Raw genomic sequence first — 16,237 nt, 5'->3', positions numbered from 1 at the left:
CTGGTCTCAAGCCCTGCATCAGGCTCCCCGGTCTGCATCTCTCTCTCCCACTACCCCTCCTTCCTCTTTCTCCCCCTGCTCAATCTCTCTCTCTCTCTGTCTCCCTCACAAGCAAATAAATAAGATCTTTTTTTAAACAAGAAAAGAAAATATAATGCACCAAAAGGAATTAGTCAACTAAAGAGAAAAAATGTGGAATCCAGGATCAAAGATTTGTAGCTCATCTTCTAAATGAGCCCCTCCTCCTGGGACTCACACCCTTGTACCGTTCCCTCACATGCTTGACAAGGATTAGTCTGTGTGACCAATAGAAAATGGCAGAAGTAACAATCTGCCACTTCTGAGATTAGGTTATGAGGGACACTGAGATTTCCATTTCGGTTGCTCTCTTGCACTCTTTCTCAAGTCACTCACTTTGGGGGAAGCCAGCTGCCATGAGGTGAGCAGCCCATAAAGAGTTCCCTTCAGTGAGAGGTCGGATCTTCCTGCCAAGAGCCACAAGAGTAAGTTTAGAAGCAGATTCTCCCACGCCAGTCAAGCGTCAGCTAATTGCAGACTCTTGAGAAACCCTGAACCAGAACTTTCCAGCTAAGCTTTTCCCGGATTCTTGACCCACCGAAACTGTGAGAAAATAAATGCTTATTGTTTTAAGCTGCTAAATTTTGGGATGATTTGTTACACAGGAATAGACAATTAATCCAACCCAGAGGAGAAGTGAAAGGAATTCCCAAGATAAGAAAGCCCCAGGGGAACAGCCCTGGAGCAATCTTAGCATCCAGTCTGGGGTTGAGCAGGAAGCTAGAGGGCTCTAAGGAAGGATGTCTCCCAGCCTAAAAAAATCAGAACTGTTATAATTGTCTTATATAGCTTATATAAGACAAGCTTATATAGTTTTTTTTGATATAGAGACATTCATTCATTTACTTCAATATGAATATACATTTAGTTACATTCACAAACACTTCATTTCAGACTGGAAGTGTTAACAGGTACCAAAAAAAGCTGAGCAGAAGAAAAATTGGAATAATTATTAACTCTATGGGAGGAAGCGATTGTTAAAGAAATGTTAACTAAAGTACATATGTAGCCCAGCTGTGAATGATATTTATAAAGTCCTAGTAATGTAGACACCAAATACCGATTTACACCAAAATTATAATAATTCCACTGAGAGTACAAAGAAATGAAAGTGTGCTTAGCAGGACGTGGGTAGTCGTAGGGTGTGCCATTTAAGAAAGCTGAAACTTAGCTTCTATAGTAGGAAGTCAATAGATACTGTGTAAAATGTAAAGATTAAAAAATTGCAGTGTAAGAATGTTATGGAGAAATTCAAAGGTTAATACCAAGATAAGAACTAAAAGCATTGGAAATTGTTGGCTCTGGGAAGCAGAAATTAAGGGTGAAGGGAATGGGGCCATATAGTGCTCTTCCACTGCAAGCCTGATCATCCTCTTTGCCTTAAAAACAAACAAAAACACTAATTAAAATAAAATTCTAACTTAGCAATATGTACTCACCATAGGATAAAATCAAGATACAATGTCTATAATTAATAAATCACAAAACAGAAAATTTCTTCAGCTATTTGTCAGTAGCCACAAGGAGATACCAAAAAGAGAAGTAATCAAATGTGCTTTCCTCTGGGAGGCAAGACTGGGAATGGCGGTCCAGTATTTACTATGGCGTTACAAACTACCCCAAAACTTAGTAGTTTAAAACAAAAAGAATTGCAGTCCTCCTGGGTGGCTCAGTTGGTTAAGCACCTGCCTTCAGCTCACGTCATGGTCCCAGGGTCCTGGGATCAAGCTCAAATCCAGTGCCTTGCTCAGCGGGGAGTCTGCTTCTCCCTCTCCCTATGCTGCTCCCCCTGCTTGTGCTCTCTCTCTTTCTCCCCATCTGACAAATAAATAAATAAATAAAATCTTTAAAAAAAATTTTTTTTAATAAAATAAAAACTCAGGACCCGAAACAAAAACAATGCAGGGCTTGGTAGACAAGGTTTGTCTCAGCTCCCTGGCAGCCAGCTGGAATCCCTCAGCAGGGGTCTAAGTGCCACTCACCCCCAGGCTCCAGCAAGGAACTGCCTCTGAGAGCCAGCTCTTAGACTCTTGACTCCTGTGTTCCACCCTATGCCCACACTAAACCCCTAATGCGACTTTACTCATTCATGCTGTTTTGCAAACTTGCTGTCAGCCTCTAGGAGTAAGAGAACATCATCCAGATCAGAGAGACAGAGGCCCACAAAACATGTGGGGAGCCCTGCCTGAAGGGCTCCACTCTCCCCAGAGCCCAAGTCAAGAAAGCGTTGAAAAGCGTTAGTGAGGTGCTGCTTTCCCTGCCCTGGGGTAGCCCTCAGCATTCAGGTTTCCTCTTTGAGCCAAGCAGAGATGGTCGATTTGTACATTTCAGGATGAGACGATAATGAGGCGGCCTTTTCCTGCATTTCTCCTGCATGTTTTGGAAGAAAAAGAACTGCGTCTGGCCCTGGCCTTTTACCTCATCTGCAAGAGACCCAAGTCACACGTCTGAACCGTGAGCTGAGTGACAAGGATGTTGTCTGTCATACAGAGTCCTGCCAGGAAGGGAGCAGCTCTGAATGAAAGAATGAAGAAAGAAAGGCCATTCCTAGACCTCTTTGAAACTGTCCCAAGACTGAAGCTTGACTCCTTTGTGTCTCAAGTCAAGTGACTCAGTCAGTTTGGGTGACTTTTAAGATTGGACATGGGTGACATTTTTAAGGGTTACATCTGAGAACACCCCATTGCTTCGACACCAAGTTGGGAAGAGGAAAACAATATAGTCCCACGTGTCACAGGTCTTTCTTTTTGAGAAAGGAGCCTATCTTAAAACAATTTTACTTCATGTAAGTTATGGTGATTTTGAAAACTAGTTTCCTTTTTTCTTTTTTTCTTTTTGCCTTGGTTTGCGTTTGTCTAAAATTCTACTATAGTAATAATGTAAAATGTGAACTGGGCTGGAGCTCTTCTATTCACTGGGTGAGTCACCATCAGCAATGACAATTGGGAAGTAATACAGCAAGGCTAATAGCAATCAACAGGTAATACAAAGACCTTAGCTTCATGCTCATGAAAGCCTTTTCTCTAGACTTACTCTCATTCTCTCTGTTGAAGAGGTTCACATATATTGAAATGACAAAAAAAAAAAAAAGCTGAAAAAAGACAATTTGTTTAAGTCTCCTATTCAGTTTACCTTCCTTTATTCAAGTCTTGTGAGTTGTCTACTCTTTATTTATGTATTTAAAAATTCAAAGGAAATTGCTAACCTGAAATTTCCAAACATACCAGAGGGTGGACAGTATGTACATCAATTAGTCAAGAGTTACCATTCAGTTACAGAAGACTGGAAGAAGTTTCCAGCAAGAAACCAGTACTCTTTCACCCCCAGAGTTCTGCCTCATTTGGCTAATCAGAAAATATTTATTAAGGAAGTATCTTTCCATTACTCTTCTAGACTCTGGGGGACATAGCAATGCTCTGGATGTCTATCACTGCAAAATGAGATATCCAAAATATAGTGGCTTAAAAATAGCAGTTGTTTTATTATTAAGCCACATAGTTCTAAAGGATGACTAGGATAACCTAGGCAGTTGTCTCTTGGGGTCTCTGAAACAGTTTGAGTCAGATGGTGACTTGAGCCTGGAGTCAACACAAAGGCTCCCCTCAATGACATTGCTGGCAGTTAATTCTGGACCTCATCTGGAGATGTCACTGTATCAGTTAAACATAGCTTATTCTTGTAGTTTGGCTTTCCTCACAGCATGGTTGCATGGTTCCAAGACTGAGAATCCCAAAGGACCAGGAGGAAGCCATATTGCCTCTTATGAGCTAGCCTTGGAAAATCACATAGCATCACTTCTGCCAATAGCCACAGGCCTGCCAAGATTCAAGGAGAAGAAGCATAGACCCACACCTCTCTCGATGGAGGAGTGTCAATGTCACATTCTGAGAAGAGAAGAGCTCTAGTGGCCATCTTGCAAATCCATATATGTTATGAAAAGTAAACAAAAAACAGTCTCTGCCCTTGTGCATATGTCTAGAGACAAAGGGAGCCTAACAATAAAAAAAGCCAGAGATAAATGCAGGAAATATTAAGTGATGATAATTCTATGAAAAAGAATACGGAAAAGGAAGGGGTATTGAGAGTATCGTTTATTTTATAAAGAATGGTCGCAAAAGTCTTCTCTCATAAGAGGCCATTTGTGCAGAGATTCTGGAGCAAATGAGCCATGTAGATGGTAGAGCAAAAATATTCCAGAAGGAAGAAATAGCAAGGACAAAGATCACAAGGGGAGAGAGTGCTTCATGTGGTCAGGGAATGACCAGGAAGCCAGTGTGTTCAGAACAGCAACAACCACTCAAGAACATGGCAAAGAGGTTGCTGGAGACCAATCTCACACAGCCTTTGGCCATAGCGAGGACCACTGTGTTTGCACGGAGTGAAATAGGAAGCCATGGAGAGTTTTTAGGGAAAATGATAAAACTGACTTGCATTTCATTGGAAAACTCCAGCCACTGTGTGGAAAGTAGAAAAGCACAGCAGCCAGATTAAGGGTGGATGAGGTAGACCAGTTGAGAGACCTGCAAACACCCAAGTGTGAGATGATGGTTCCTTCAACAGGTATTAGCAGTGGACATGGTGCGAAGAGATCAGCTTTTGATGCTAAAAATATTAAACTCCATTTTTTTTCATTCAGATAATAACCCATTTTTATTTATTTATAGCCATTATTTATTGTTTATTTATCTAAATATTAAAGCCTTGGCTTAAATAATGAGTACTGAAAGATAAAAATGCATCAATTATCATGGGACTGTACATCACAAGCAAATTTTCTTTGATGTTATGGGTTATCTCAAACATTTTGGAAAACTTTCCCTTCTACGACTTTAATATATTTCCTTCCTTTGACATAGTCTAGTCCCCGTATTCAAAGTGAAATGTAAGCTTAAGGTAGTCCTCACTGAGGCCAAAAACCATTTAACTGAAATATCTAGGCAACTGAAGAGAAAGTGTTTCAGGGGTCCATATGATCTAGGTAATTACCTCAAATTTCCACTTCCCTCTACATATACAGATAACAGTAGCAGCTGGGATGAAATTCATGGGTAAGAAAAATGTCACCCCTGTGAGGTAAATGGCTTTTTGTAGGACAAGAGAGTAAATCTCTCTTCAGGGTACTAGGCACCCTAAAGGAGGTCGTTCCCTCCCACACATCAGATCACTTTATTCCCAGGGTGTTTTCAGTTCATGCCGGCTCATTGACCACACAGTCAGGATGGTTAGGCAGCCCTTAATAGATTATGGGTTATTTCCTTATTATGTTTGTTAAATGGTGGTGCATCTAATCATTTTTCTCATGTAGGGAAATTTCATGAGGTCTCTCTGGCCTAGCCAAATCCCAAAACAGGATTCCCCATTTATTCCCTACTGCCGTAACTAAAAGTTAGTTGAACCAATTAAAGAGTACATAATAAGCCAATTAGTTGTTCCTCACTTTTCTTAATGAGTGTATAATGTGTGCCTGCTCAAATTACAGCTCGTTTGATAAGATTCTTTGCTATGCTGCTGCTACTACGATTTGGCATTATTTCATTTCTTTCAGTATCCACAGCATCAATCCAGTAGCTGAGATCTCTGTTGAGATTCCATAGGAATTAAGCTTGGTTGGTTTTTTGTTTTGTTTTGTTTCTTACAAGATAATCATTCACCCTTTAAACCCAGCATCATGACCAGCAACCCAAATTGCTACAACACAGCCCCTCAGCAAAGGGGCCTCAGTTAGCTGAAACCAAACCACATCCTGAAGATGACACACTTCCCTGGGGATTCAGCTGACCCTTCAGATATAAGGGATTGTTATTTCCAAACTTACACTATTATCTTGCTGCTGCACCAGAGGTTAATCACCACATTCTGTTAGGTTCTCTTTGCCACAATTCATCCACCAAGATCAAGCAGGAAAGACCTATCCAAGGCCAAGATCCTATCTTTAGATGATGAGGAAAGAGAAACTCTTAGATTATTGTAAAGCAGCCAGCTCTAGTATCCAAAGAGAAAACAACAAGCTTTAGGGGGGTTAAAAAAAAAAAAAAAAAAAAAGGAAGGAAGAAAGAAAGAAAATTTTGTAACTTTGTCAACATTTATTTTCACCAAACAACTCATTAAATCACTATAAAAGTCAACGCATATGGTTGGATATGACAGTTTAAATTCCAGAAAGAGTTATAAGTCAAGTTAAACTCATAATACATAATGCAGTCTGGGTGTCTCATCTATGAATTATAACATTTTTATTACATCCCAACTGCAAATTATCAACTTGTTCCCTGTCCTGTCAATCTCTTGATTAAATGAGGGACTGTTAGACATTATGAAAATATATTATGGTAAAGGATGACGCTATCATTTGTCTCGGTTATTTCAATATCCTTATTTAAAGCTTTATCACCAGAACAGCTGGCCCAAACTGAATTGTTGATTTAGTAAAGTGATAGCAGCAGAGACGAAATAGAAAAAAAAAAAAATTTTTTTTGGCCAAAAAGGCCTGTGTTCCATCATCATTATTTTCCTGTGTCTCCTCATATCTTTCTCTAATATTTGTGTGTCTTTGATACTTTGGTGTCCATTTTGATCACTTTAGTTCCTTCTCTTCAAAGTTATTCTTGCTTTACAGGCCTCATTCCCACAGGCCCAACTGAAGGATATTTTATTCTGTATCTTATACTGATAATGGGGCAATAACTTGTACCCATCAAGTTTCCCCATAAAATGGTTTAATGTCTTGAAGCAGTGCCAATATGTCAGCTGAAGAAGCGAATCAAGTAGATATCATTTCACATTTATCAGAGACCCACAGCGTATTAGGCTCTTGTAAGGAGCTCCCTTAAAAAGTATCCTCTTTGAGAAGTTTAGTTTTTTGGTTTTTGTTTGTTGTTGTTTTTTTTTAGTTTAGATTCTAAAACTAAAGGACACATAAATATTCCAAAACGTAAATAAGTACCTATGAAATGATCGATTTTAATAATGTTCTTGTTATTTGTATTTGTTTTGATCAAAGTGATTCATCTCCTTTTTTCTAGTTGCTAAGAAACACATATTCATTATAGAAAGTTTTGAAAATAAAAAGTTCTTAAAAAAAAAAAAGAAAGAAAGAAAGAATCACCCATGGTCCCCAAATCCGAAGAATGGAGTAGCAACATTTTACAGCTTTCACAATTAATTCTGATTTATGTTCTCCATTCATAGTAAAAGAGAAAAAAAATTCATGCATTTCTAGCAGAACTTTTCTCAAGGAATAAACTATCTCTGTTTTGGAACATACCTAAACAGATGGGTTTGGTGATAAACTTGAAGCCCAGAGGCTTGACTTGAATCTCCTAAGAAAAGACAAAAGAATATCTAAATGGTTTCCCCCAGAAATGGACAAGAATCACAATCTAGGAGGAGAGAGAAGAAACTAAAGAAGAAACGGTGCCCCTGACATAGTAAAAGAAATGACCAGTAATTCTTAAGGTAGGTCCGTCTGAAGGGTAGAACAGGAATGTCTAATTCCTGTTTTAGTAGAAACAATAAACAAAGACCCTCTGACCCTCCAGATCAACTACTATCAACCCCAAAATTTTCAGTAAAGTCTGCCAATACATAGCATCTTAAGTTGGTGGGACTTTGGGGAGAAAACACATTGGATGAAAGCAATATGCAGCAGGATAACATTGTGCAGGGGCAAAACACAGCATCCAAGAGGGCAAAATGCAGATGGGAAATCAAATGGGGAATCAAAGTAGGAACTCACAGCCAGAAGCAATTACAAAAATGTCACTTCCCTAAAATCCCAGAGATAATGGAAGAAACATTGAGTTTCCCACTAGGATGGGGATGTAAGCCAAATTTTATTTAAATATCAAAACAGATGACTCCCAGCAAGCTGGAAGTTTCAAACCCAGTATGTGGGTTACATTTAAAAAAAAATACTGGAACTTTTAGATAATGCTGATGATGCTTACATACTTAAAGGTAGATGTGATGGGGAAGAATATTGGAGTATTCTAAAAAGACTCTTCGGGGTCACCTGGGTGGCTCAGTGGGTTAAACCTTCTGCCTTTGGATCAGGTCATGATCCCAGGGTCCTGGGATCAAGCCCCGCATTGATAAATAAATAAAATCTTTAAAAATAAATAAATAAAAAATAAAAGACTGTTCGGTCAATCAAGTAGCCAAATAAAATTCCAATATTTGTCAAGCATTTCCAGAGACAATTTATTAGGTAGGTAGGACACAATCCTGATTGCATCCAGGTTTCAGATCGGTCCCATTAATAGCTTCTATTTTTTTTAAGGTTTTATTTATGTATTTGAGAGAGAAAGAGAGGGCACAAGAGTGAGTGAGCACAAGTTGGGGGAGAGGCAGAGGGAGAAGCAGACTCCCTGCCAAGCACGGAGACTGATGTCGGGCTCCGTCCCAGGACACTGAGATCATGACCTGAGCCAAAGGCAGATGCTTAATTGACTGAGCCACCCAGGTATCTCCCATTAACAGCTTCTAAATCTCCCTATCCACAGCTAGATCTTTAGAGACTTTTTGGCATTGGTTACATGGTAATGAGGGAGGAATACAGAAGGAAGTAGAGAATGGGGTTGACTAAGTATAAATGCATTTGCATTATAACATTGTGCTGTGCCTTAAATCATAGGCAAAAGGGACTATGGGATATAACATTCAATTCACAAAGAAAACCACATAGGTGGTACCAACTACAGTCCAGTGATCAGGTGAGGGAAAATCAGAGAGGGAGGGAGAGAGTGGAGAAAGAAAGAGAAAGAGAGAGGAAGTGAGAATGAGAGGAAGGAAAGGAAAGGGAAGGGAAGGGAAGGGTAGGGAAGGAAAAGAATAGAGAAGAACGAAAGGGAAAGGGAGGGGAGAAGAGGAAATGGAAGGAAAAAAGAAACAGAGATGAAGGAAGCTCATTCCAGTCTGGACAAGTGTTTGTTAAGACATGGGAGATGTGAGAGAGAGGAGAGTAACCCAATCAAGCAGAAAGTTTAAGCTCTGGTTAGAATTCAAAGCTAAATTAGACTATGAAAGCTAAAAAGAAGACTGAGTCTCAATTTATTAGGAAATGGAAAGCCAGTGCAGATCCTTGATCAAGGATTGCCATGACCAAAGTGGCACATGAAAAAATCATTTGTATCTAGCGAGACAGATGAAATACAGCATGGAGAACACCCAGAAAGGTTGCTACGGTAATCCAAGTTCAAAGCGATGAGGGATGTGACTTAAATGCGCTCCATAGTGCCATCTTCACAGTGACAATGGCTACATGGAATAAGAACTCGCTAGATACAAATGATTTTTTCATGTGCCACTTTGGTCATGGCAATCACACAAAGAACCAAGAATTTAAGTGCCTATTTCTACTTTATTATCTGAAGTTCCAAAGGATTAATAAGAAAGAATAAGTGGGGACAAGAGGGAGATGCTGAAGAGTCATACGGAATAGAGTCTAAGTAGGAAAACAAGCAAACCCAGTGTATTCATTCCCTACTACTGCTATAACAAGTTGTTACAAATTTAGTGGCTGGAATAACACAAATGTAATTACCTTCTGTAAGTCTGTAAATAGTGTCCTTTGTTCACACTCATGGGCCAGAACCTTGTCATGTGGTCACACTTAGCTGGGAGATGGAGGTATGTGGATCTGAGATGGGCCAGCCAGCCAACAGTGTCTGTTACATCCATAAAACTATTTCCTTAGTGGAATCAGAGAGCTTTCAAATATAACTAACCAGTGCTTTCACGATTAAGCACCAAGAATGAAAAAAAAAAGAAGGGAAAGGAAGGACAGATGTAGGTAGAAAAACATTTCCTCATAGAGCATTTTCTTGATATTTGATAGCATTTATGGGACATCAGAAACTATTTCCTAGTGAGTTAGGAACATGTTTTTCCCTGGAGATATTTAAGAATTTTCAATTACAATCAAGTAGACAGAACTGTTTTATGATTTCTCTCCTCATAGAAAGCCAGGAAATGAACAAAACAGTCCCTGAAGTTGCCATTTAATCCCAGTCTGTGCTTCTGGAATGTCTATCTTCTCTGTACTGTTTAGAAAACTGTTCCTGGCAATACTCCAGAGGCTTCGAGTACAAGAATGAGGTCAGGAGAAAAAAAATCCCAGAGATTTAAAAAACAAAAATATCAAAATACTCCCAGGGATACATCAAAGATGTGAATGGTTTGATATGATGTCATTTTTTGTTTGAATGATAGTTTGAGAGTCACGTCATCCAGAATGAGTCCAATTCCACCCGTGATCTTCCTCCGTCCTCCATATCTTCCAGCATGTAAATCCAAGATGAAAATTTAAAAACAAAAATCACGAAATCCTTCAGGAATCTAGTCACTTAGGAGAGGATATTCTCATCCCAAATATTCAGGGAGGACTATCCAATTGAAAGAGAGAATGCATATCTGTGTGAGTGTGTGAGTGTGTGAATATGTGTGTGTGTGTAAGAGAGAGACAGGGGGAGAGAAAAGTGGGAGGGAGAACAGTACAAAGAAACAGAAGTGTTTTTTATTAATAAAACTCTGCAAACACTGCATTCCACCTGTGCAGAAATTATGGAGAGCAGTGTTATTTTGCTGAGCCAGCAAGATACTTGGTTAGCAAATCTCCTGACTACATAAGAACACATCATCAAATTATTTAACTTGTTAAGAACTTCAGAAAACAGCCTCTCTGCTATGGAGACATATTTCTGGGTTGCGAGCTCTCCTTCAGTACTCTTGCTACAAGCTACTATTCTCACTCCTCTCTGATCTGGCGGAGACTTCCTCCTTCCACCCTCGGCTCCAACTCCCATTTTTTTTTTAAGATTTTATTTATTCATTTGACAGAGAGAGACACAGTGAGAGAGGGAACACAAGCAGGGGAAGTGGGAAAGGGAGAAGCAGGCTTCCCGCCAAGCAGGGAGCCCAATGCGGGGCTCGATCCCAGGACCCTTGAATCATGACCTGAGCTGAAGACAGACGCTTAACGACTGAGCCACCCAGGTGCCCCTCCAACTCCCATTTTACTCACTTCTCTTTGTCCAAGAACCTGCATTATAGTCCTGCAATCTCATGTGTCCTTGTGCAGACTGAATATATTCATTGGTTCCCTGCAATAATCCTCTTGTCTAGGCTCATATAACTTATGAAAAGAAATTTGAGAAAGTTTAAGTGTGGTCTGCGCCATATTCGATTTAGTTCAATGAATATTTATTGAGGGCCACCTAGAATTGTGCTATTCAGTGTAAGGAATATAAAAGAAATATATAGCACAGCCCTTCCTGTCAGGGAGTTTGCAATATTCCTGGGAATAAACTTTGGATGCTGAAGTAATTACAGGATACAAGACAGTATAGAGCAACACAATTAAATTATGTAACCAAGCCCAAAATATAAGGTGCAGACAACGTTATGTCTGGTCAAGGCAGTCAGGTTGGAGTTATGGGGAATCGTTCACAAGGAGTTGGAACTTGAGCTTGTCCTTGAGAGATGTATGGATTTGGCTGGGTACAGCAGGGGAGAACGGCACTTCAGGCAGTCGAAAAAGTATGAGTAAGACTGGAGAGCAGGGACAGCAGACATGATGTGTCAGAGAGAATGTGAAGAAGCTAGCCAAACAGAGAAGGTGAATGAGGGTCTCGGAGTTGTGTTAGAGAAAGCTGGGTGGAAAGGATATAACAAAACTATAGAAAGCCTGAAGGGCTTTCTATTGATTCTTTCATTGCCACCAGAGAACTCACTCATCCGCAGCTAGCATGACATGTTGAGACTGTGAGCTATAGAGAAAAAGAGCACTGACTCTGCCTCGTATATGACCTTAGCAAAGTCATTTAACTGCTCGAGCTTCAGTTTCCACTACTACAAAAATGGGCAAATCAATGCAAATAAGTTAAGGTTGTTGTGAAAAACAGAGATAATGTGCATAATGTACCTTGTGGGTATAAATAGATGGAGACCTTTATGAGTTTCATTCATTATGTAACTATCTTTTGGATATCTACTCTATCAAACGTTATGTTCAGCACTAGGAAAATGAAAACAGAATACAGAGTTTATTCTCAAGACATGAACAGATACGGTTTAAAACAACGGAGAGAGCAGCAGCTTCAAGTTGAAGCTCATTACCAGCATTTACTAGGTGTATGAATTTGGGGAAACTATCAAATCAGTCTGAACTTTGGTTTCATCATCTGTACAATTGGTCTAACAGTCCTACCATATAGGTTAACTTGGGAATCAAATACAAATAAGGAAAGAAACTAATACAATACCTAATGATTAGAAGCACTCAATAATTAATATTTGTATTATAGTGGAAAGGCAGGCATTAAAAAAAAAACCTTAAAACAAGAAGCAAATGACTGGAAGAAAGTTGAAAAAGTTTTCATAGATAACAAAGTCCTTGCATTGAAACCTACATAGTGAATAGGATTTGCTGAGGATGCATGTATTGGGAGAAATTCCTGGAAGAAGAAACAGCATGCAAAAAGGTACAGAGACATTAAAGGACAAGCATCATCTGGGGCAGACACGTAATTCAGTATTGATAGATCATAATTAGTTCAAGGCAGAGGGTCCAGGAGGTGAGAATGGCCGGAAAGACAGAGACCATATTATGAAGATCCTAGAATGCACAGGAAGGGGTTTAGAGCTCATCCAGTCGGCAATGGTGAGTCATTGTTTAGTACTGAGCAGTAAAGTGACATTATCAACACTGTATACTGGAAAACTCTCTGTGGTATGGAGGAGGGGGGCAGGAAGAGCAGTAAGAAAGCTGTTGAAAAGATCCAGATGGAACAAGGAGATGGAGAAGACGTGATGATTATTGGAGATATTCAGGAGTTGGTTCCAACAAACTTAGCTTTGAGTGGATTTCAGAGGATGGTAAAGATGAGCAAAGAATCTAGGATGCTGCTTCTCCTTTTTTTGCTGGAAGATGATGCATTTCTTGAGAATAAGAATACAGATGAAGAAGCAGGTTTTGAGTCAAGATGATATATCCTGTCCAGGACATGAATTTGAGGTGCCTGTGGAATATCCCAGTAGAGACTTGGACACATTGCTCTGGAACGGAGAATGAAGAACTGAGCTGGCTGCTTGACATAAACCTGGATGTTGTTGACATGTATGGATGAAGGTTCGCTTTGAAAACAGACCTGCCCAGGGAAGAGGCAGTTCTCAAGTCAGGCCATTCCCCTCCTACTCTCAATAATTGAGTTGCTCAAGTAAACCCAAATCCTTGAGGGCAAAAAGATAAACCTCGGAACTAGAGTGTGCTGCAGCATGCCCAAGGTCAAAGAAATCCGTTTTCTGGCATACCTTTCCTCTACATAGTATAAGTTTCATTTGTTGGAAAGCAATGAGAGGGAGCACATGGAGAGCAGCTCCTGGATATTGAGGGACTACATACAGAATGACAATTATGAACAACACTGTCTCTAGAAAAGCACTTCATTTACAAAGCAGATTTGACAGCTCAAGTTGCTTTTTTGGCGGAGCAATCCTGCTGGCCCCTGTGCGACCTGGTGAGCTTCGATTACAGCTTTGATGCTAGCTCTACCACAGAGACCCCCTAAAAGGGGAGTGATAAATGAAGTCCTGTCAGGCTTCATTCCCTGGGTGGCCTTGAATCTCTGCCATTATCTGTTACCCTGCCAGTACTGACAGTGATGAACATGAGGCAGGCAGCTAACGACACCCCGATTCGTTACCCAAAAAGAAGGGAGAACAGAAATAAAAGGAAGGTGACTGCCATGTCGGAGCCTTGAGCACGTCAGTGCCATCTTCCTCCACAGGTCTGAATGGTGAAGAAATGATGGAGCCCATTTGTCTCAAACAAGGGCTCTAATGATACTCAGAACAAGGCACAACGAAGCTTGCCGAGGAAACCGTCCACTGGCCTCTTCATGGTAAAGCTCTCCACAAGCCTAACAAACAGAAGAAAATATTTATAGGGCCTGATTTTTTTTTTTTTTTAGCCCACTCTTACTCTAGAAAAACATGAAAAAAATCAAAGATGCATAAAATCATCAATCTATACCGGCTTGCCCATGCCACATTGTTATTCATTCCAAGAAAAAACACAGTTTCTCTCTGTAAGATTGTATTACATCTGTGACCCTTCAACAGCAAACACTTTGGGCAGACCCAACCCTTGCTTCCCATAATAGACATTTATAGTTCAAGTGGTATCTGGTTCCTCTCTAACCCATATTTCATCGAGAGTTTTGTTTCAACTGGTTTTTTCCTGACCTCATAAGGAATGAAGGTTTTTACTTCATTGGCTTCTTTTCTTATTAATGGGGCTTCCTGTGCTACCTGAAGACATTGTGCATATTCAGAATAAATACATCTTGAATCTAATTCTCAAAGGAGACAAGATTTTCTAAATTAATCCAATCTATCTCAATCCAGGGTGTTAATCAAAGCATGGTTCTGTGAGACATTAAGAGGAAATCTCAAAAAAGAGGGAAAGTAGTTTAATGGTCAAAGAGATTTGAAAAACTCTGGGTTTATTCCTTCCTATGGATTTTTTTCCTACAGGACTTTTTCAGACTCCTTAATATACAAATGTACATTGTGATTCCCCTACAGCAAATATAATAGGTAATATTTTTCAAACTGTTTTCTCCTACTCAGAATTTTTTTTCAGTATATTTTTATGAGACATATATCTAGGTAGTGTTAAACAGAACCACACTTAGGAAGCTGTTGGTCTAGATTTGCCCACAAACCCCGTCTTCTTACTCATTTATCCCATCAACAAAATGAAATTATTTCGATTCAAGCTGTGTTCTAAATATTTGGCAAAATGGGACAGGCTGAGGCTGTAATACATGCTAAAGAAGATGGGGCTCCAGCCCCTAAAGAATGATTATATCTCACCCTCTATTTTGCTCCCATATATTCTGCCCTTCATCCTTATTTTTCCCTGTCTAAAAGAAAAAAGTGTCAGCTAAAGAAGATGCTGAAGCAGAGAGAGAAGCAATGATCTTAAATTTGGGACAAAGACCGTGGGGCTGATTAATACATGGATTTTGTCCTTGCTCTTTGCTAAAGATCAGATTCTCCTTCTAAAAAAAGTAGCATAGGGATGCCTGGATGGCTCAGTTGTTGGGCATCTGCCTTCGGCTCAGGTCATGATCTCAGGGTCCTGGGATTGAGCCCCACATTGAGCTACCCGCTCAGCAGGAAGCCTGTTTCTCCCTCTCCCACTCCCCCTGCTTGTGTTCCCTATCTTTCGCTGCTATCTCTGTCTCTGTCAAGTAAATAAATAAATAATCTTTTTTAAAGACAAATAAATAAATAAAGTAGCATAAGACATTACCATTTCTTTTGGAGACCATTCCAGGTTTTTTTTTTTCTTATTGTAAATATGAATGAAAGTAGTCAAAGCTTCAGAATACCTAAAAACTACAGCTTAAGTTAAAAAACAAAAGAAGTGCCAAATCCCAACAGTAAGCACAAAAGGATAACTCACTTCAATATCATAAGACATCTTATATGTTTCTTGTTAAGCACCATATGTCTATTCTTTATATAAGACACACATGCATTAGCAGCATTTCTCATGTTGGTTATTTGGTTTCTGCTAATAAAGGAAGCCACTAGTTATGCTCAAAATTACTTAGCTGAGGAGATCTGAAATCTGGGTTTTGGCACAAACAAAATTTAAAAAGAGATATGAACTAGCCAGCTTTATTTGTGAGTGTCTGTTAATTAAGCTGTGGATCAAAGACAAAAATAAAAACAAACTGGAATTTTCATTATTCAAAGAATTTTAAACTACTATCAAAGCAGTGGGTAAGTGGCAAACTTGTAATGACTAGAAATAGACTATATAGCCTCTGTGATCTTTTTCATCTTTAAAAAGCAATCAGGATTCGGGTGGAGAGAACCGATCATCCAAGAACTAAAGTAATATCTGGAAGAGATGAAACTATCATTATAAATTAGAAGTATCCCATCATTCATTTTTCTGCTATCTCCTCTTCAGGAGAAAGTAGACTCTCTGAAAAAGCTTACTGCCTTCTTTCTTCATGTGCTCCAGGAAGTCAAAAGCCAATTATGATGTTTCCTAAATAATGGACAAAGAAAGACATTTTCATTTTTTTTTCCTTGTTCCCAATGGCAGATTATTTGGATCCAGCCCTCACAGAGTTTACCAGTG

The sequence above is a fragment of the Lontra canadensis genome, unplaced genomic scaffold (genome assembly GCF_010015895.1).
Source record: "Lontra canadensis isolate GAN:19392208 unplaced genomic scaffold, GSC_riverotter_1.0 scaffold1, whole genome shotgun sequence".
NCBI lineage: Eukaryota > Metazoa > Chordata > Mammalia > Carnivora > Mustelidae > Lontra > Lontra canadensis.
Note: the sequence above shows the minus strand (reverse complement) of the source record.